The sequence below is a fragment of the Papaver somniferum genome, chromosome 5 (genome assembly GCF_003573695.1).
Source record: "Papaver somniferum cultivar HN1 chromosome 5, ASM357369v1, whole genome shotgun sequence".
Lineage (NCBI taxonomy): Eukaryota > Viridiplantae > Streptophyta > Magnoliopsida > Ranunculales > Papaveraceae > Papaver > Papaver somniferum.
The window spans coordinates 34515536-34537776 of NC_039362.1; positions in this window are offsets into that span (position 1 = coordinate 34515536).

Sequence of the window (22241 nt, forward strand, 5' to 3'; positions counted from 1 at the left end):
GGCTGTTTAACTCTTAGCCTAGGCTGTCTGACCAAGCTGGCAAAGTTGGACAGACGAGATGATCTACGGCACATATTTGCGTCCGTTGATGGATTTTTAGGGTTTTAAAGAGGTGCGAAAACATCACTCTTTAGCTTGACTGAAATCAAGTATGGATAACGCTTTTGGTGGGACCGACCGGGCATGCGTGTAGATGGCCTGCCGTTGTGCATGTTCGTACCACTTTGTCTCATGAAGTTGCGATCTAGGCCACTCAATTCGACTGGCAAAGATTAGTGGTCGTGATCGATTTGCGATAGAAATCCTTTGCCGCAAAGGATTTGGGAATCGCGTGATATGCCTTCTTTGGGCGTGCGTTTCGAGGCGCTAGGCCATGGTTGGCCTAGGCCGATTGGTCACACGCATAGGTGGGCCCACGGTGATCACGTTGATACTCTTGGTACCTCTTAAATCTATATCTACACCCTCCATTTAGGCTGGCGAAGATGGATGGACGCAATCGAACTGCGGCAATTATGCAGCGCCGCAAACCCTAATTAGGGTTTTAAAACGGTCACGTACGCGTGACTTTGGCTAAGCGGTTTGGCAGGCTATGCTCCTCCTTTGGGGAGACCGACCTCCCATGTTGGGCCGACGGTGAACATATGTGTACCTGTCCGATGGTCCTAGGCGCGATCTAAGCCATCCAAATATGCCGACAAAGTTGGATGGCTGTGATCGATCCACGACCCTTTAAGTATCACGTCAGCCTTACTTCGAGCAAGCGTTTTATGCTCTATGGCTAGGACGTAAGAGAGTCGATCGGGTAGGTGAGGAGTGGGCCCGCTAATTTTCATATTAACACTTCACCGATCAATTGCGGAACGATCCAAGCCGTCCAACTAGGCTGGCGAAGTTGGACGGTCGCGATGTTTTTTGAGACTGTCTTTGGCAGTCTTTGCTCATGCGAGCCACTCCAAGGAAAAACGAACCATCTCAACCACCATATTTCAGGGCTGGCGTTCGATGGGTGTTTGGGAGTACAACATGTGTTTGACCGGCCAGGGCAAAAACGGGCCTGCTGGTGGTCATTGAGGTGATCGCCTGCTCCTGCTAGGGTTCGTCTAGGCTGGTTAAATTGCGCGGGCAACTTGTGTGGTCGCGATCGTTTCTGAGACTGATATGGACTGTCCATATTTTCCTTAAGGAAATTAAATTCGTTCGATCGAGCTGAAAGTGCATCGATTCGAAATTATCTTTGTCAGAGAATAGCATGTACGAGTATTTCGTGCATGTCTCAAAATTGGTACTTGGAGATTCATGTTACTCTGTTGAGACTGAACACTCAGTCGTCATGTCATGCCAATAATGAGATCTCGGCTAGGAAAAGCACAGGAAACACTAGGCTAATCGTGCATTAATTAATAATGTTAAAACTCACAGAATACTTGGGATTGTTGCTACGTGCACCGTTCTGGGTGAATTTTGTGTATTTATTGAATTGCTTCGAATAAATAAAGCGAAGAAGTATTCATCACTCATCAAATGGTTTTACCCTTTGCAGGATGTCAACACATTAAAGATTGGTTTTACAATTTTAGCCCTGAACTAAAATCCACGATCAACATTAAGTCCCCTGCCTAGCACATAATGGTTGCATTATTATGGGGTAGGAATGAGATGGTGACAGTTCATATACTAGAACGATTAAGCTAAAGTAAATACATATTTACCGCATAGATGAACATCGTCCTATGCCTTAAACGTCTGGGGCTGGTCAAACCGTTCCTTTTTAAATATCCAACGGCCTTTCCGATCTTCATTAGGGTTCGGAAGAAAGCACGACGCGGTCGGTGTTGAATCCTTATCCATCGGGTATACCTCGCCGCAACCGCTTTTAGTCTTCTTTTAGGGTTTCCTAGACATATATGTATATGTAGGGATTTTGAACCACTTTTACCGTTTTGCGATAGGATTTTCTTGCAGAAACTCCATCATGTCAAACAACATTAGATCGTCTTCTTCATACCATCCAGGGTCTTCTGCTAAACGTGCACGACCTGCATCTCAGTGTGAACCTGAGCTTCATGGTGAATCCCCTGCTCGCGTTCTCCGAGTTAAGAAGATCATACCGGTTCATTCCTCTTTTCCTTTTATTTTCCGAACAATTGTTTGTTCTTCATGATCAGGCGAATAGTCCTCCCCCCCTCTTTTTTTTTTGCAGAGATACCCTACTGGAACATGCGTGACGGTTATCGACGATGATGACTTAACTAGTCTTCTTCCTTCAAACTCAAATGAACCTACCGCTGCGGACCTTGAAGATGCTGATCTGGGTATCTCATCTTATGAATACCCCAACGCGGGTCTTTTATTCGATATCCACATGAAATGAATATATTCCAACTACCAAGTTGTCGATGGATTCTTAGTGCGTAAGGAGTTTGTTCCTCTATACACAAAGGTATGGAGAAAGTATGGCCACATCGCAACCAGGAACGTAGTTCGGCACTGTTCATCTGCTTTGGTCACCACGGTAAATTGCCTTCTTCCCATGATTGCGGAGATGGAGAATATCTCTATTCGCAACGTTGCTGAATCAAATCTTGAAATGTGGGAGAACATGGTACCTACCTGCGAATCCATGGAGTTCAACGTGGGTTGGTTGCGGCAGAGTCTTGACATCATCAAGGTTGATCGAGCTGGTATCCTTATGAATGTAGTTCCTGCTGCAAAAGTTATCTTGGAGGAGGAGAAGGCCCTGGCTTCAAAATCAGAGAAGGTGGAGCAGGCAGTTCAAAACTTGAAGGATTGTACGGAAAGATACCAAACTAGGCTGAAGATGATGCTCTCAAGGAACTACAATCTGCTGGATGGCCTCTTCTAAGCCACGCTCCTTATTGTCAATATTCTTTTTGAACATTCTTGAGAAATAAATTGCACATTCTTGAGAAATGAATTGCATTGGTTTTTGGTAGATGGATGAAGTTTTTTCCATTAACATTTTTTTTTTATTTGAATAAATTGATAATTCAAAATGTTTAATGAAAGATGCTTGTATTGTCATGTCACAGGACAGTAGCGGGACAATGATTAAGCATGGTATGCCTTGAGCCATTTTCCGTTGATGACTGCTTCTAACTTGCCTCCATCCACCTTAATGATCTTGTAATAGTCGGTACTGTAATCCTTGGTAATCGCGTAGGGACCTTCCCATTTCGGAGAGAACTTTGGTGCAGACATGTCTTGCTGAATGTGCTTGGCCGTCTTCAAGACTAAATCTCCTACTTTAAAAACACGTGGCTTCACATTCTTGTCATACGCCCTAGAGATCCTATTTATGTACACCTAAGTACGTTCCTCTTCCTTGCTTCTTATGGAATCCAGAGTGTCTAACTCAGCGATTCTTGAGTTAGATGCTTCAACCTCTTTCCAGTGGACCCCACTTGTTGCTGCAATCCTGGCTGATGGGATCTTGATTTCTGCTGGGAGGATCGCGTCTGCACCGTAAACAAGTGAATATGGTGAAACCCCAATAGAACTCCTAGGTGCCATCCGATACGCCCATAGCGCCATTGGTAGCTGTTCATGCCACTCTCTGGGGTTGTCATGTATTGTTCGACTGAGAATCCGAATTAATGTTTTGTTGGTGATTTCAGCCTGTCCGTTTCCTTGAGGATAGTAAATGGTGGAGAAGACTTGTTTAATTCCATATTCTTCCAGCAGCTCTCGTACCTGTTTGTTGGCGAAGGAGGTGTCGTTATCAGTGATAATATGTTTAGACACACCAAAATGACAAATGATGTATTCTTTAATGAAAGCCACAATCGTTGCTCCTTTAGTCCCTCGTAGAGGAATAGCCTCAACCCATTTGGTGAAATATTTTGTTGCGGTTATGATATACTCGTGCTGCTTCGATGACGACGGATTGATCTTCCCAATAATGTCAAGTCCCCAGCTACAAAATGGACATGAACTACTTATCGAGTGTAAAGGAGTGGAAGGTGCGTGAACAAGGTTCCCATGAATTTGACATTTGTGGCAGCTTTGAACGAATGCAGCTGCATTATCCTCCATGGTCGGCCAATAGTATTTCTCGTGTATCTGGAGAAACAGTTTCCTCTTCCCTTGATGTCCCCTTCATGCATTTATTTCAACATGATTGGAATCTATACCTCAGCCAGGCACCGTAACAGATCCCTTCCAAAGCTTTTGCGATACAGGATCCCTTCGTGAAATACGAACCGCTTCGCTTTTTGTTTCATCTTTACAGCATCCTTTTGATTAGCAGGAGTTACCCCGTCGCGGAGATAGCTAATATACGGCTCTCTCCAGTCCCCAGCATGATTTATGCTGAAAACCTCCAATTGATGTGGCGGTGTTTGAGAGATAGATCAAGACTTTTGGAGAAGCCGAAATTAGGTTTCCATTTCTGGCCAGTAATATCCCAGGCGTTTAAGACGTCGATAGAGCGTTACTACCAACGTTTGTCCACAAATTTCATCGTGAACGCGGTTAAGCTGCAATTGTGCTTCTTCATCTCCGAGATATCTTGATAGGGAACCATCCGGATTTCGATGATATAGCATACTGTGAAGCATAAAGAAGTTTCGTAGGGTTTTGAGACTGACCTTTCCTTGAGAAAGCGAGTTATTGATCTCTTGAATAATCGGAGTCCACCAATCGCCGGTTCCAGTGTATTTGCATTGTGAAAGCCATGTTGATTCTACCGTTTTCCTCTTCACCGTCAAGGTTTCTTCCAAACCTTCGAACTGCAATTTGAATGCTAGTGTGGCCAAATAATCGGCGTGTCTGTTGTTGTTGCGACCAACATGGGTTATGGTTGCATCCGCAAAGTAATTTAGTAACCTTTGCGCCTCTGATCGATACTGTGCAAGTGTTACCTCCTTCAACGCATACATTCCATTCATTTGGTTAACTAGTAACTTGGAGTTACCTCTTATCTCCAAGCGTGTGGCCTCCGCTTGTTTGTCTAATGACAGTCCTATGAGAAAGGCTTCATACGCTGAATTGTTGGTGCATTGAAAGTCCAGCTTGAAGGAGTGCGAGAAGACTTCATCGGTTGGAGACACTAAGACCACGCCTGCCCCTCCAGTGTTACTGCTAGGGGTGGCAGAGCCATCAAAGTACAACAACCACACTTCTTCTTCGAGAGCAGAGATCTCTGGAAATTCTCCAAGAAGGTTTTCGCTTAATGCAGCAGTGCCTTCCCCGGGGAATGCTGCTAGTGAATCTGCAACCGCTTGTCCTTTGATAGCTTTTGGGGATGCACACGTTATGTCTAAATCCGACATTTGGAAAAGCCACTTGGACGACCTTCCCATCAAGGCCGGTTTTGGAAGCAAAAAATTCGCAGGATCATATTTGGATATGAGTACCACCTTGTTGGATAGCATGTAACGTCTGAACTTCTGAATGGAATGAATCAGGGCTAGGCATGCTTTTTATGCTTTGGGATATCTGATCTCAGCATCTCTTAATATTCGACTGAAATAGTATATAGGATTTTCAACCCCCTCGTCATCCTCTTGAGCGAGCAAAGCTCCAACGGCGGTATCACTGAAGGTAGTGTATAGGCACAGTGGTCTTCCTTGGACGGGAGACTTCATGACCGCTGGAGACGACAATATCCGTTGAATCTTCCGAAACGCCTCCTGTTGTAGTGTGGTCCAGACAAAACTTGCTCCTTTTTTCAGCAAGGGGGTGAATGAAGCAACGAGCTGGGCCAAACCAGGTATAGAACGCCAAATATAGTTTAATTTTTCCATGAAGATTTGGAGCTCCTTCACAGTCCGTGGTGGCGGCATCGTGAGGATATCTTGAGTCTTGGATGGGTTTACCTTAATCCCCTCAGCGGTTACTTGGAATCCCAGAAACTTTCCCGAAGAAACGCTGAAAGCGCATTTCAAAGGATTCATCTTCAATTTGTACTCACGGCACCTTTCGAACACTTGCCGTAGGACTCCTGTGTGATCCGTCCGAACTTTCGATTTGACTACTATATCATCCACATAGTCTTCAACTTGCTTATGCATCATGTCGTGGAAGATTGTCGTCATAGCGCGTTGATAGGTTGCACCAGCATTCTTCAAACCAAATGGCATTACAGTATAATAAAAATTTACGAGAGGGGTTCGAAAAGATGTCTTACTTGCGTCATGCTCGTATATCCTTATCTGATTGTACCCGCTATATCCGTCCATGAAGGAGAACATGCCGTGTCCGCTGGTGGCATCTACTAACATGTCGATGTTAGGTAGAGGAAAATCGTCTTTGGGGCAGCATCTGTTCAAGTCTCTGAAATCCACACAGCATCTGATCTGTCCGTTTTTCTATTTTTCCGGAACCACTTAGCCAACCAGGTCGGATGATGAATGGGTTTAATGAAGCCATCAGCTAGCAATTTCTGTATCTCAGTCTTGATTTTCTCCTCCACCTCGTGTCTGAATTTCCTCGGGGACTGTTTGATCGGCTTGGATCCAGGTATGACATGTAGATGATGGGTGACCAATTTTTCATCTAAACCGGGCATTTCTTCATATGTCCAAGCGAATATGTCCTGGTATTTTTGAGAAGTTGTACCAGCTGCATGCATTCATCCGAGGACAAATTTGAGCTGATGGAGATTGGCCTGGGAGATTCTTAATTCCCGATATTAATGATTTCGAGTTCATCAGTCGTGGAGCATCTAAAACCTCTTCCTGTGGCTCGTTGTTGTTTCAGCATTCCATTGGGCGAAGAGACTGGGAGACAGACTCCCCTGCTAATTGCTAACAGCGGCGTTGGTACACAGTCCTCCCTTTATGATCACGACTCTCCAAAAAAGTTCGCTCCCTTTTGGTGTGAACGTGGGTCGCGGTTTCACCGGATGAAGAAGAACGCCTTGTCAGCAAAGATGCATCGTGGGGCGCATCCATCAATAATACAAGTCGGTCCTCCTCTTGGATTGACGCCCACGTGGGGAGTGGGATGCAATGAACTTTGTCTGCTTCTTCCCGCGGAGCTTCTCTTGGTTAAAATAATTCTACTCCACATGTCGGTGCGTAAGGAGACAACGATGCAGGAATACGAACGACTTCTTTATTCAGCATAGTCTTCAGGCACTGGTAATACGTTGAAGGGACAATCCTATTTTCATGAAGCCACGGTCTCCCCAGTATCATATGGTAGTCCGACTCCTTTTCTATGACTTTGAATGTCACCTTTGACTGAACGGGCCCTACAGATAAATTCAGATTGACATACCCATACGTGTTGGTTTGGTTTTCTTCGAAGTTTGTCATCGTGGTAGGCCGTCGTATGATCTTTCCTGGGCGAACCTTGGCCGTCCTGAGAGTCTTGAGAATAATCACATTCGAAGACGCTCCCGTTTCGATGAGAGCCCTCTTGAATTCCGAGTCCTTGATGCGTGCAGTCACATGTAGGGCCCGGTTGTGACCTTCCTCCGCCATCATGTCTTCTTCTGTAAATGTAACATTATTCACATAAATCTCTGATGTTTTTGGGTCTTCTGGGCGCAAATGAGTTAAATGCACGTCCAGGGCTATCTGGTTGATTGCAGCAAACCTCTCCGCCCGCTGGTTCTTCGAAAGATGTAAAAGTTCGCACAAACTTTCCACTAGAGAAGCCGCTTCCTGATATACCGGCCTCTGTTTCATAGTGAAGCTATTGACTTGAGGAGGATCGTTGCGAGGATCAGTCCCCAGTGTAGAAATATACGCGACAAGAGAACCGCTCATATCTGATTTCAACTTGATGAGGAGATCGAGTATGCCGTCTATCGCCATTTTGATCAGGTCTAATGTTCTTCGTGTGAATATCCTGCACTCGTGCTAATTCGATCAATGTTGGGATTCTTCCAGTTACACCATCAGATACACCGTCGGGAAGAGGGGTGTCTCCATTGGAGGAACCTCGACCAAGATTTGAAGTTGTTGGGGGAGTCCTAAGACCAACCATTTTGAAATCAACCAAACGGAATTGGGTATTGAAGAAATTGACTTCACAACCGAGAGATTAATATCCCACCATGGTCGCCAATTGGGGTGTATTAATGAGAAACGAATCTAAACCCTAAAAAAATGCACTGCACGGGTGTGCTTTTGATTTCGAGAGATCAATCTATACAATTTTGGTCTAAACCAAGAAATGGTCGTTCCAGACTTGCTTCGGTCACAAAGTGAAGAAGATGGGGTTGATCTTAGGGAGGGAAGCGAAGAAGGTGTTGAGATTGTGAAGTTGTTGGCTGTTTATGACTTGTATCAGAATGATGAACTGTCTTGCACAATGAAAGCTATCAGTTCTGGGTGTTTTCTGGATACCGTGACAACACTTGGTTTTTTCTGTGTTATTTGGAAATAGGTGAAGGACCTATTTATACAAGTCATTGAGCGCAAACCCTCATCTCGTAGGAAGTAGAGGAAGTTGAGTGATGGAGTAGTGGGATCGTGTAGGTGGTTACATGATCACGTCTTGGCCCACTTCCCTCATCCTCTTAACCGTCCATGCCTCCTGACACGTTCTTGTAAATGGGCGCGTTGCACGCCGCATGCTGTAAACCGCCAGACCAATACCCCAGTAAGTATCCCCCAGTTTGTGACATGTTTGATGTCTCGAGTGAGTGGGTCGAGTTGTGGGACCCGCTGCAGGAAATAGCACATGGTACTATTTGGTTAAATAATTAAGTTATTTAAGAAATTGATATTCATGAAATATCGTGTATGCTCGGTGCAAGTAATGCATTGAAAACAATCAATATGTATGAAGCATCGCTGTTTTAAAGCTTAATGGAGTTAAGTCACGGATTAAGCGTCTTAAAATAGCAGCATGTTCAAACATCTTCAAGGGATCGTTTGAAGGCCGCATGGGAGGGCCATCCCTTGCCGATCACTGATGAGCACGAAAGTGCGACACATTTTCACCCATAAATACATTAGCTGGGACTCATTTTATCACTAATAAACTTGTTTGTAGGTGTTTTTGTGAAATAAGCTCTTGTGGAAAATGTTGCTTGAAAAGTTGTTAAAAGCACCCCCGGAGGACACATGTTATTCGGACTCTCATTATTGGTTAAGGGACACCTCAATTACTAAGGGACACCTCATTGATAAGGGGAACCTTCTTTACTATTTACACCCTTGGCTATTCGCACCCCATCTCTGTTAAGGGCGACCATCTTCTTCCCAATTTGAATCTGGTTTTTGACGGGAAAATGGCAGCAAATATTAGGGTTCGATTTTTGGTGGCAATTAAAGAAGATTCAATCGCTGGATTCAGTTCTGTTGGACCTGTTAGCAGTAAACAGGCTTGGTATAGTCATTGTATTCGAAAGAATTGGGCTGGATATCCGTGTGAAGCGAAACAGAGTGTGGAAAAGATATCGAGTTTCGGGAAGTGATTACAAGAGATCTTCTCGAGATTTTCTTTCTGTTTTCGTTGGAGAATGACTTATTCTTACCAAACAGGAATAGTAAGTGCGTTGTAATTAAGAAAATCAAGGAGTTACACGGAGTTTTGATAATGCAGGGAACTGCATTCAAGAGGAAGATTATCACGGAATATTTGATGATACGTATTGCATGGGAGAAGATTTTCTTCTTTACTCAACAAAATTCTACCCTATCAATCCAAGATAAACAAGGATATTCTGCACGTCATTCACAGCTGCATTTGAGAAAGAAAATATTTTCTTTATTACCGAGTAAAGGAAGATTATTGGGAGTTAATGAGCGAGATTTGTTGTTGTTGTGGTATATATATAGGCTGATGGGATGTCAGTGAGGGAGAGAGAGTGATTGGGGGAGGCTACAGAGTCGAGAGAATTGCTGCAGAGAAATCTGCAGCAGCAGAAAAATAGTGAAGAACGAAGAACATTAACCCACACAAGCAGTCGTTTATGCTACATTGAATACGACAGTCGCAAGACAGTCTTATATGCTACAGTGGTAACGACCCACAGCCGAGGGTCGTAGTTCTCTTGTTTGTAACAAATATAATTGTTACAAACACGGTTTTGAATTATTTCACCCTTTTCATCATTTGTAAACACCCTTTGAGCAATAATAATGATTTTTGAGCGTGTTTCCAACAACATGATGAGCTAGACCCCATCACTGGGACAACGGAGGAAGCCGAACTTCATACTTGGGTGAATTTGTTTTATTTTCTATTTGACTTTTGCACTTAATTAAAATAGAATTATGATTTGAAAAAATTAATTATTATTTTATTAGACGGGTCATGCTTGCTTAGATGTTTGATGTCCCATGCTTACGATTTATAATTAATGTTTGGAGAATCTACCTTTGGCAAGAATAAGAGTCGATGTTGTTTTATTTGTCGAGCGATAATTGTTTGAGAATGAACAATTGAACCTATTGATATGAGTTTCGCCGAATCCTAGACCCAGTAACTCTCTATTTTATTCCTTTAAATTTAATCTTAACAAGTCTTAGAGTTCGAATCTTTACTACTACAACAACGACAATCAAAAATATTAATCAATCACTCCCTATGGTAGAGTGACGGACGATGATCACCAAGGTGCCTCATTGGCTGTTTAACTCTTAGCCTAGGCTGTCTGACCAAGCTGGCAAAGTTGGATGGACGAGATGATCTACGACACATATTTGCGACCGTTGATGTATTTTTAGTGTTTTAAAGAGGTGCGCAAACATCACTCTTTAGCTTGACTGAAATCAAGTATGGACAACGCTTTTGGTGGGACCAACCGGGCATGCGTATAGACGGCCTTCCGGTGTGCATGTCCGTACCACTTTTTCCCATGAAGGTGCGATCTAGGCCAATAAAGTCGACCGGCAAAGATGAGTGGCCGTGATCGATTTGCGATAGAAATCCTTTGCCGCAAAGGATTTGGGAACCGCGTGATATGCCTTCTTTGGGCGTGTGTTTCGAGGCGCTCGGCCATGATTGGCCTAGACCGATTAGTCACACGCATAGGTGGGCCCACGTTGATCACGTTGATACTCTTGGTACCTCTTAAGTCTATATCTACACCCTCTGTTTAGGATGAAGAAGATGGATGTACGCGATCGAACTGCGGCAGTTATGCAGCGCCGCAAACCCTAATTAGGGTTTTAAAACGGTCACGTACGCGTGACTTTGGCTAAGCGGTTTGGCAGGCTATGCTTCTCCTTTTGGGAGACCGACCGTGTGGGGCCCATGTTGGCCGACGTTGAACATATGTGTACATGTCCGATGGTCCTAGGCGCGATCTAAGCCATCCATATATGCCGACAAATTTGGATGGTTGTGATCGATCCACGACCCTTTAAGCATCACGCCAGCCTTACTTCAAGCAAGCGTTTTCTGCTCTATGGCTAGGGCGTGAGAGAGTCGATCGGGTAGGTGAGGAGTGGTCCCGCTAATTTGCATATTAGCACTTCACCGATCAATTGCGGAACGATCCAAGCCGTCCAACTAGGCTGGCGAAGTTGGACGATAGCGATGTTTTTTGAGACTGTCTTTGGCAGTCTTTGCTCATGCGAGCCAATCAAAGGCAAAACGAACCAGCTCAACCACCCTACTTCAGGGCTGGCGTTCGATGGGTGGTTGGGAGTACAACATGTGTTCGACCGGCTAGCGCAAAAACGGGCCTGCTGGTGGCCATTACGGTGATCTCCTGCTCCTGCTAGGGTTCGTATAGGCTGGTTAAATTGCGCGGCCAACTTGTGTGGTTGCGATCGTTCCTAAGACTGATATGGACAGTCCAGATTTTCCTTAAGGAAATTAAATTCGTTTGATCGAGTTGAAAGTGCATCGATTCGAAATTCTCTTTGTCAGAGAATAGCTTGTACGAGTATTTCGTGCATGTCTCAAAATTGGCACTTGGAGATTCATGTTACTCTGTTGAGAGTGAACACTCAGTCGTCATGTCATGCCAATAATGAGAGCTCGGCTAGGAACAACACAGGAAACACTAGGATAATCGTGCATTAATTAATAATGCTAAAACTCAAAGAATACTTGGGATTGTTGCTACATGCACCGTTCTGGGTGAATTTGCTTCGAATAAATAAAGCGAAGAAGTATTCACCACTCATCAAACGGTTTTACCCTTTGCAGGATGTCAACACATTAAAGATTGGTTTTACAATTTTAGCCCTGAACTAAAATCCACCATCAACAATGTCGTTCGCATTCCATTGCTCCAATTGGGAACTCTATTGGAACTCCCAAACTTGTTCGTCCTTGTACCTTCAAACGTATGAAGATGAATGCTTGAAAAAGACAAAGATGTGATTCCCTTGATGGTTCTTGTAATCCTACCACCTTGGGTATCCTTCATCAAATTCGCAAGGGTGTTCGTAAGATCAATTCCAAGGTAAAATGTATGCAAGAACAATTATGTGCAATTTCTACAAAGTTTTCCGAAATCAAGGAAGAAATGGAAAAAGTTCAAGCCTCTTGAATGGAGTACGATGATGAGATGATTATTGATTTCTCAAACTCTTATTTTGTCTAGGAAAATTCTTATGAGAATTCATTCTTGTGTTTTAAGAAGGATAACTAGGGTTTGGAAAAGCATATATTGTGATTACACATAGCTATTGCCAACGATTTTCATCTTGCAATGTTTTAGATTTATTTATTTAAATTCTAGGTTATTTAGAAGATGATTTTGCAGTATTAATCTTTATGGTTTTATATACTGAAAAAATTATTATGGGATATATGTGTTTACGTCCGTGAACTATGATTATCTCATATGGAAAAAGTTAAGTCTATTATGTGTTTGTGCAAATATTGATAAGAGATAGAATGAACTTTTGTATCTTTCGTAGTATTGATCTTTCCCTGATCCACTTCTATGTGAAAGTATTGTATGGCTCCGTAAGTTTTCTTATGTTGAGCATTTCCAATTAAATTAATCATTAAGGTTCCTTGTGGTTAATTTATTTGAGTTTTCTGGATACAAATTCATGTTTCATGTGATTTGTTAATGTCCAAAGACATCATTCTTTTCTCGTAAAAGTAAGGTCGCTCTTTTTGTTCTTTCAGGAATGACATGTTATGGGGGAGAGTTCTTAATTGAACTTGTGCTTAATTATCAAACCTTTGTGGGGAGTGCGGCTGTAGAATATTATAGGAGTTATCTTGTATGTTTATAAACTCCTTGATGAATATACAAAGTTTCGACTATGTGAAATTATCAAAACGAAGTTGATATGTTCTCTTTTAGTCATGTAATGTCTCTATGAGAATTTCATTATGATCCCGCTAGTTTTCGTACCTTTGCCAATTTATATTGACAAAAAGGGGGAGTATTATTTTGTAGTTCACACTACATACATATGGTTTACGGATCATTATGTAAGGGGGAGTGGTTTTCATTGTGAGATGAAGTATTGACTAAGGGGTATGGAGTAATACATATCATCGTAGTATCATTGTCAAATTTGTGATACAATTGAACTTTGATGTTGTGTGATAATACAATGACACTGTATAACAATAAATGAGAACGTTTCTTTTCTTATTGTTATGGATACGGATCTTCAACAACAATGATAATGAGTTGAACATTCAGCATCACTGGAGTACTTGGAGTAACGAAGAATTCAAGGAATGCTGAAGAACCAAGGAAATAAAGCATGTTGGATGAGAAGCTACAAAGTTCATTTATTTTGTAATCCATATATTGATATTTTTGTCACTAAAATTGACAATGGAGAGATTGTTAGAGCATTGCTCGTCCGAACTCGCAAGCGTTGCTATCTCAAGCTTGTTTGTCAAGTTTAGCGATCAAATCTATAAGTCTTGGTTTCTAGTCTACTTATAGCTATGTCTCGGATTAGTATAGAATGTGTAGTTGAGCTTTAGACTTCACGGAGTTCATCGATTGAAGACGAAGATCTACTGAGGAGATCTTGGAGGAACTTCATTAACAAAAGGTATGTGGAGACTAAAACTTATCTATCACTCAGAAGTCTATTCTATTCTATCTCCTACTGAGACTAAGTCGTATAGATATATAGAATTTACATTATACACATTCCATATTTCGAGCTGAGTTTAACTTGCTTATATCTTTCTCGAAATATATGTTGGAACGCTTTTTGCTTTAACTACATTCATCATTATTCTTGAAGAGTTTAGTTGGAAACGATTTATTTGTTGGAAACTAAACGATGAGTCAAAAGGTGATCATGTGAAAATTGCCTTGAAACATCTTACATGATTTGTGTGAGACAGTCATTTGATGTAGACTCGGGATGCTTCGTATTGATCACTCGATCACTTGAAAATTACATATAAGCTAATAGTTTGTGTGAGACAGCTATTATCGTCTTCTAAGGATGTTTCAATAATTGAAATGAGAGTTTATAACTAATAACCATTGTCTAGATATAGCACAGTATACATACCAGTATGCAAACTGTTGTAGTGTGATTCCAGTCCGGGAACCAAGTACGCATACCAGTATGTGATGTAGTTTTTCAAGTGGTAAATAAAGTTCGTTCAAGGAATTGTAGAGATTTGATTTCAGACTTAATAATAGAAAATATATATATAGGATTGTCACAATTTCGAGAGGTTACTGGGACTCAGGATTCCACTAATTCTCACTTTCATTTGGTTCAACTAATAATTCTAAACATTTATAGCTCAAATGATAATAATTTATTAACTCTAATTCATTGTCGAAAGTAGAATTTGAAAGTAATGACTGTATATCTAAAACATGAGACAACAAAACAGTTAAGAAAGCATGACCCATTAATTGAAATCACAATCATTCAATAAAAGAATTAATAGAATTACCACATGCGTGAAGAATGACTTCCTCAATTTTCTCAGTGTTGGGGTTTTGCTCATTGTGTTGGAAACACGCTCAAAATATGGATTCATAGCTCAAATTATGTTTACAAAGGTGAAAAGGTAGAAAAGTAATAAAACAGTTGCAGAAAGGTAAGTTTCAGTCACCACAGCAGTTGTTAAAGATGTTTTACGAGAACTGTCAAAGAAGTATTTTCTGTTGTTGATAAATGATAGTCCTCTGCGACTGTTCTTCTGCATCGTCTGTGTTTCTTCTTCCTCCTTTTACTGCAGCAGATGATATTCTTCTCCGCAGGTTCGTTCTTAACTCTGCAGCTACCCCAAACTCCCGATAGATCTCTCTGAAATCTCTTTTTCTCTTCTCTTCCAAGTCTCGGTTATTTCCTTTTCTTCTTATTTACTTTACGTGTGTACGAGCTGTAATATCTTCTCCGATCAATAGTATACGATTCTAAAAGAATATATATCCTTATCTCCATGTATCTTCCCAAGAATATAGCCAAGAAATCATCCACGAATAAACACTTCCCTGTTTTAAATAATCACCGAAAATAAGAGATTTTTGGTTGCAAAACACGTTCCCATGTCTTGTCGTACGTACCAATTCAAAACAGTCCAAATCCGAGAATATATCAACAAGATTTTCTCCCAAATCAGCTTCAAAAATACTCGCAGGTGGGAAACTATTTTCCCGTGAACCAACTTCGCGTTGTTTCCTTTTTCCTCCATAATCCATCCCAATCCATTTGGATCCGATGAATATACAAACCCTGTCTAATCAGTTGAAGTCCAGCCCATCCGAATTTTGTAGTTGAATCTCCATAAAACTTGTTGAAATTCCTCACAGGAAAGTACGCAGTTGTGGAAGTTCTTTCCCGCCAATTTCAAAATTCAAAAGAGGAAGATCATGGATGTCCCCTAACAATCTGCGGGTGCCCTTATCCATGGGGGTGTAAATAGCATATTCTGGGTGCAAATAACAGTGGAGTGCCCCTTAGAAATTCTTTGAGTGCCTTTAATGCATTTCTGGGGTGCCACCAGTACTTTCTCCCAGGGGTACAAATACCACTTTTGGAGTCAATTTCCCCGCACATGTTTAATTTTCAAAAAATACCTACAAAGACATAAGATACCAAAATAAGTACAAAAATGGGTACTAGCAATATAGAAAATCGAGATCAAAATAGACACATAAATGCGTCTATCAAATACCTCCAAACTTATTATTTGCTTGTCCCGAGCAAATCAAATCTACAAAATAAAATCCTAACTCACTGTAGCAGGCATCGCGATTGCACTTAGTGTGTGCAATAAGCCTTTAAACCCCTAGGTGGCCCTAGTGGTCGAGTTATAGTCTCAAGAGGGTGTACCAGAGGTGTACCCACAAAACCTTTACTCCAAACCCTAGTTATCTATGCAGAACCTTGGAATAGCACTAAAGAACCTCCTTAGTTGGCATACTCTCATTGACTACAGGAGGAAGTATCCTGATGCAATTTTCCAATTGTTGTACACGAGTTTGCACTAACATACTAAAATTCATATATAAGCAACAGAGCTCTACTAAGATAGTCGCACTATGGACATCAATATCCGGAATCAACAAATCACATGAATAGATTAAGAAGATAGATACAAAGAAAAATGCAGATGGTTTTGAGGTTTACTAAGGTGAACGGTGTTTCCCATATCTGTCTGAAGGCCACTGCCAAGATGAACCTATCCTAATGGACTGAGATACTGCTCTGACTAATATCAACACAACTGGCATATACAAGGGAACCAATGGTCGACAATCCTAATTCTAGATCAACTCAGCTGGCATATACAAGGGAACCATCGGTCGGTTTTATTGAACAATTTATTCATGTTGGTCTGATGGTCTGGTCTCAATTTCTTTCTTCTCCTTTTTTCCAACTTTTCCAACTTGTTTTTTCTTTTTTTCTTGTTTTTTTCATCATTTTTCATTTTTTTTCTCATAAAGTAAGTCAATCACTCTACTTCATCCCAGTGGTGGTAACAACTCGATGTGTGTGCCCCACCAAATCACTTAGAGAAACATATTTTAAAAAGAAAATAAAATAAAAACAGAAGGTGAAAATGACTCAACGAGATACGGTGAAACTACCATGTTATTTCTAACACCCGAGCTATGTGCTTTTATGAATAAACTTTATTTAGATGCTTCCATCTACTCATATTGATTCCTCAACTCCTACAACCAAGATGCTTCCATCCACTTAGATTGGTTAGTGCTTTCCTCAATATGCACAAATTTCTAGGCTCTGAAGTTTAAATCTAACATTGTCCTCAATGTTCTAAGAATAAAATTTAAAACATTAACAAGGAGAAAGTGTTACCATTTGAAGCAAAAGAGTTAAGGAAAGATATTACTGTGTTGCATGAGCATGGGTTACCTCCCAAGAAGTGCTAAGTTTAACGTCTTCAGCCAGACATATGAAAGAATTAATCACCTCATATCATAAAGCAATAGTCGGAACAACTGTGGGTCACCTGCATAAAAAAGTATTATCACAGATAAAAGGAAACTGTAATAATCCAAGAAAATAATCAAAGAAAGCACACCCTTGTCTAGTTTCTTGTTTAAGACAACTACATCTAGTTGTGGTTCAGGTTCAGGTTCTATAAAAGGGTATACATAAATTTCTTTGGGATTGTGTTCTTCATAGATAAGATCTGAATTATCATTGTAGAGTCTGGAAAAACTCAAATAAAAACATAGAAGCACATAATAACCTGAATAATTCAGGATCCTGAAAATCAATCAGGTTTGACTCACACAGTTGACCACAATAAGAGTGGTGGTCATTCTTAAGCAAATGTGTCGGTACTAATTTCCTAAAGTACTTAGGCTTAGTATCAAAACTTATTAACTGACACATTTCAAATTCAAACGTTTCAGTTGGAAGAAAAGTTTTTGGTGGGAAAACAAAGTCAATCTGGGTATCATAGCCTGGGTAAACCACATCAACTAGAGGATGGGTTTCTAATAACTGAATTTCCTTACGGACATCACTAGGTTCAGGAAAACGTATATGAAGATAATCTTGTAAAATGGTTGAGGCACATATGCCAAGTCCCAAGTGAGGGATCTTTCTAAGAGTCAACGGTAAAGCACATGGAGAATGATAATCACCCACAAACTTAGAGTTTTGGGTGTCTCTAGATAGACTAGCTACAATTTCCCTAATTTCTAGATCATCATAATCCTAAAAATAGTCAATTGCTTCTTCTAGGTTATACTCTGGTGATGTATCCTCACACATATTTAAAATCTCTACGAGTTCATCTTCTTCGTCTAAGACTATTGTTTCTAAATCGCTAGACTCTAAAACAATCTTCTCAGAATAAACTCGTTCCTTTAAACCATTATTAGCTTTGTAGTCAAAAGGAAATACTATATTGTCTAAAATGATGGTATCTCTAGTCAAATCCTCGTCCTTTTGAATAGGTGAATAATTATTGAAATTATTTGGATTTGAACTAGAAATAACATCATCATTATAAAGCTCAGTTGGAGTAACAAATTCCCGATAACTATGCCAAAATATTTCAGATTCTTCATCAATATTATCATAATATTCATTATAATAACATGAAAATGGTTGAACCTCATCTAAACATATAGTGTTACCAATTCTAACCTCGTCATCTTGATTATGCAAATAAAGATCCTCATTTTCAAGGGTATTATTGGAAACACTGTATTGGAAATTAAGATTATTTCGAGCAATTCTTTCGTTCGTCTCAGCCTTCAGCTTAAGGGATTCCTCCATAGAAAGTTTTCTTTCGTCAATAACTAAGTTATTCATCTCAGCTATCTTACGTGTCGACTCCTCAAATTTCCTAAGGGACTCTTCTAGAGGAGGCATATGAATATAAGGATCATAAAAGGACTACTTTTAAATAGTTTAGTTGTATCCTCCAAAGATGACGAACTAGTGCTATAATCTTCTTGCTCATATGACCGATGCACGTGTGAATAGTAATTAGGCTCACCATGGTATGAACCATAACCTTCAAAAGGTTGATGTTCCCAACCACTATTTACACTATGGTCGTAATATGAATAATGTCCGTTTTAAAACTCAGTCAGATATTCATTGTATTGGCTATTATAATACCAGTTTGACATTCTGTTGTGCACGTGCAAATGCAGGGTCAACTAAAATTGGGTAGGCTCAGGTTACCTTTAGAAAAATATACCTGTTAGAGCATTGTTCGGTTGAACTCGCAAGCATTGCTATCTCAAGCTTGTTTGTCAAGTTTAGTTTCAAAAACTATAAGTCTTGATTTTTAGTCTACTTATAGCTATGTCTTGGATTAGGATAAAATGTGTAATTGAGCTTTAGACTTCACGGAGTTCATCGATTGAATACGAAGAACTACTAAGGGGAGCTTGTGGAACTTCATCAACAAAAGTCATGTGGAGACTTGAACTCATCTATCACTCGGAAGTGTATTTCTATTCTATCTCCTATTGAGACAAAAGTCGTATAGCTATATAGACTTTGTATTATACACATTTGATGTTTCGAGCTGAGTTCAACTCGCTTACATATTTCTCGAAATATGTGTTGGTAAGCTTTCGCTTTAACCAAGTTCATATTTATTCTTGACAAAAGTCAAAAGATGATCATGTGAAAAACGCCTGGTAACATCTTACATGATTTGTATGAGACAGTCATTTGATGTAGAAACAGAATGTTTCGTATTGATCTATTGAAAATTGTTGTGAAGCTAATAGTTTGTGTGAGACAACTATTCCCGTCTTCCAGGAATGTTTCAATGATTAACATGGAGTTTAGAACAATTAACTATTGATTGGAAATAACACAATTTGTGTACTTGTATGCTAATTGTTGCAAGTTATTCCAAGTCCGGGAACCATAGTATGCATACCCGTAAGCGTACTGGTTTGATAGTTGAAGTCCGGGAACTTAGTATGCATACCCATATGCGTACTGGATTAAAAGTTCAAGTCCAGGAATTCAACTGAGTTTGGTCATGTACGACAGTATGCATACCCGTTCGCATATTGGCAAACCCAGACCAAGTCTGGATACTTAGGTATGGGTACCCATTTGGATATTTGAGTTGGTTAAGTTCTAAAATCAGTTTATTCATGAACAAATACATTTATATATTAAGGAATGCAATCTTTTGCAAACCGTGGCTATAATGTTCATGAATTGATTCGAGTGAATCAAAATTGATTTTGCTTTAATTGTGTCTTGTATACTTCTATGAGAATATAAAGAATTGAACAACTCTAGAACTAGTTTTATTTGAGTCATTTGAACGAGTTGTGGTTAAGATGAACAAGGTTGATATGAAAGTATTCATATGTCTAACTTCGGCTAACTATTCTTGAGCCAACCATGTGTACACGTTTAGGTACGGTTACCCATATTTAAATGAAGTCACATTTTATTTGTGTATAACAATCTAAGTTCGGTTAAATATATTAGCTTGACTCTAATCAGGTTTTCATCTAACGGTGATTATTGAACGCTTTGTTACCAAGGTAGCACTGATTGCAAACCCTGGTTTGAAGACTATATAAGGGAGAACTCTAGCAACTGGGAAACCTAATCCCGACACCTCTTGTGTGATACTAGTTTCGACTAGAGTCGATTCTCCTTTAACCAAGGTTTTCCTAAAACTATTATAGGTTAACGACTTAAAGACTTCATTGGGATTCTGAAGTCAAACCCAACTATTTTCTCTGTAGTTGCATGTTCTAATCTTACTTTGTTATATCATATTGAGTACTATCTTCTCTAAGATTTGCTCAAGATTGAATCTCCGATAGGTAAGAAAAAACTAGTCACAAACATCTTCGTCTCATCATTTGTGATTCTACAATATCTTGTTTCGCTTCCATACAATTAAGATTATTTTGAGGTGATTGATATTACTAGGCTGTTCTTCGGGAATATAAGTCTGGTGCATCAATTGGTTCATGTTCACCTTGATTTATCAAATGTCGGAACAAAAACTCGTAGGTATTTCTGTGGGAGACAGATTTATCTATTCAATATACTTTTCTGTGCGAGACATATTTGTTTATCAATTCTTCGACTTTGGGTCGTAGAAACTCTTAGTTGTGGGTGAGATCATCTAAGGGAATAAAGTGTGCAGAATCCGGCGCGGTTCAAGAGGCGTAAGGAACGCGATTGTACCTTAACTAGTGTGAGATTGGTTAGGGCTCAACTACATTCTAGTCCGAAGTTAACTTGTAGTAGGCTAGAGCTTGTAGAGGCTTAATACGGTGTGGTGTTCATATCTGGACTAGGTATCGGGGTTTTTCTGCATTTGCGGTTTCCTCGTTAACAAAATTTCTGGTGTCTGTGTTTTTTTTTCCGCATTATATTTTTATATAATTAAAATTTCACAGGTTGTGCGTAGTTCAATCAATTTGTGAATCTAACCTTTGGTTGTTGATTGAAATTGATTGACGCATGGATATTGGTCTTTGGAACCTTCCAAGTTATTTCTCATACTAATCCGGCTCACAGATTTCTATCTGTTCGATTGCAGATTGATTTGAAAAATTGAGATATAACTCTTGGATGTGTTTTTCTTGATTGTGTTTGACTGTCTAGTTGATTCTGTTGGAAATATATTGGAGTTAGTCCATACAAATTTCCTAAACGAAATATTGGGTGTGGTTGTTAGACCCCCACTTTTTCAATTGGTATCAGAGCAGGCAAACACGTTTAAGACCTCATAAGTTTGTGTTTGTAGCAATCTGACTCTATGGACAATTGTGTCATATCTGACAAATGCATCACCAGAGATAAAAGTTTTGTTTCTATGAAATCTATGAAAGAGAAAGATTTGTCGATCTCACATATAGATGAACTTGTGGCTCACACGAAACAAACAAGTATTGATATGTGTTACCCTGATTATCTTACTGATGAGTCTGACTCTGAAGTAGAAAGGGAAGCAGCCCAAGAAAGTGCAGCGATTCTAAAACTTGTTAGAATCCAGGTAGTTGAAATCAATAGGCTGAAATACAAGGTCAATACAATGGTTGGTATGGTAAAAGATCGCGATTCCCAATTAATGGTTCTCCGTGAGGAAAATGTTGTTGTTTGTTCTTCCCGAAACTTACTCGAGGCTAAACTCAAATAATATTCCCTTGAAGTAGAACAAATATTGAGTAATCTATTTATTCAAGATAAATGTCGTTTTATGGAGTCCGTCATACCAATCACTTCTGACTCTGTTATGATATTACAAAATGTGGCTAGTTGTAATCATGTTTCTCTAATGAAAACAGCTTCAGGAGCTAAACCGCAAACTCTTCCTATTACTAAAGAAGTGTTTGGTTCTTCCACTAATCATGGATTTACCACGTCTCATGGAATGAAGAAATATTCTAACGATGTGCCTAATGCTACACACTCTAA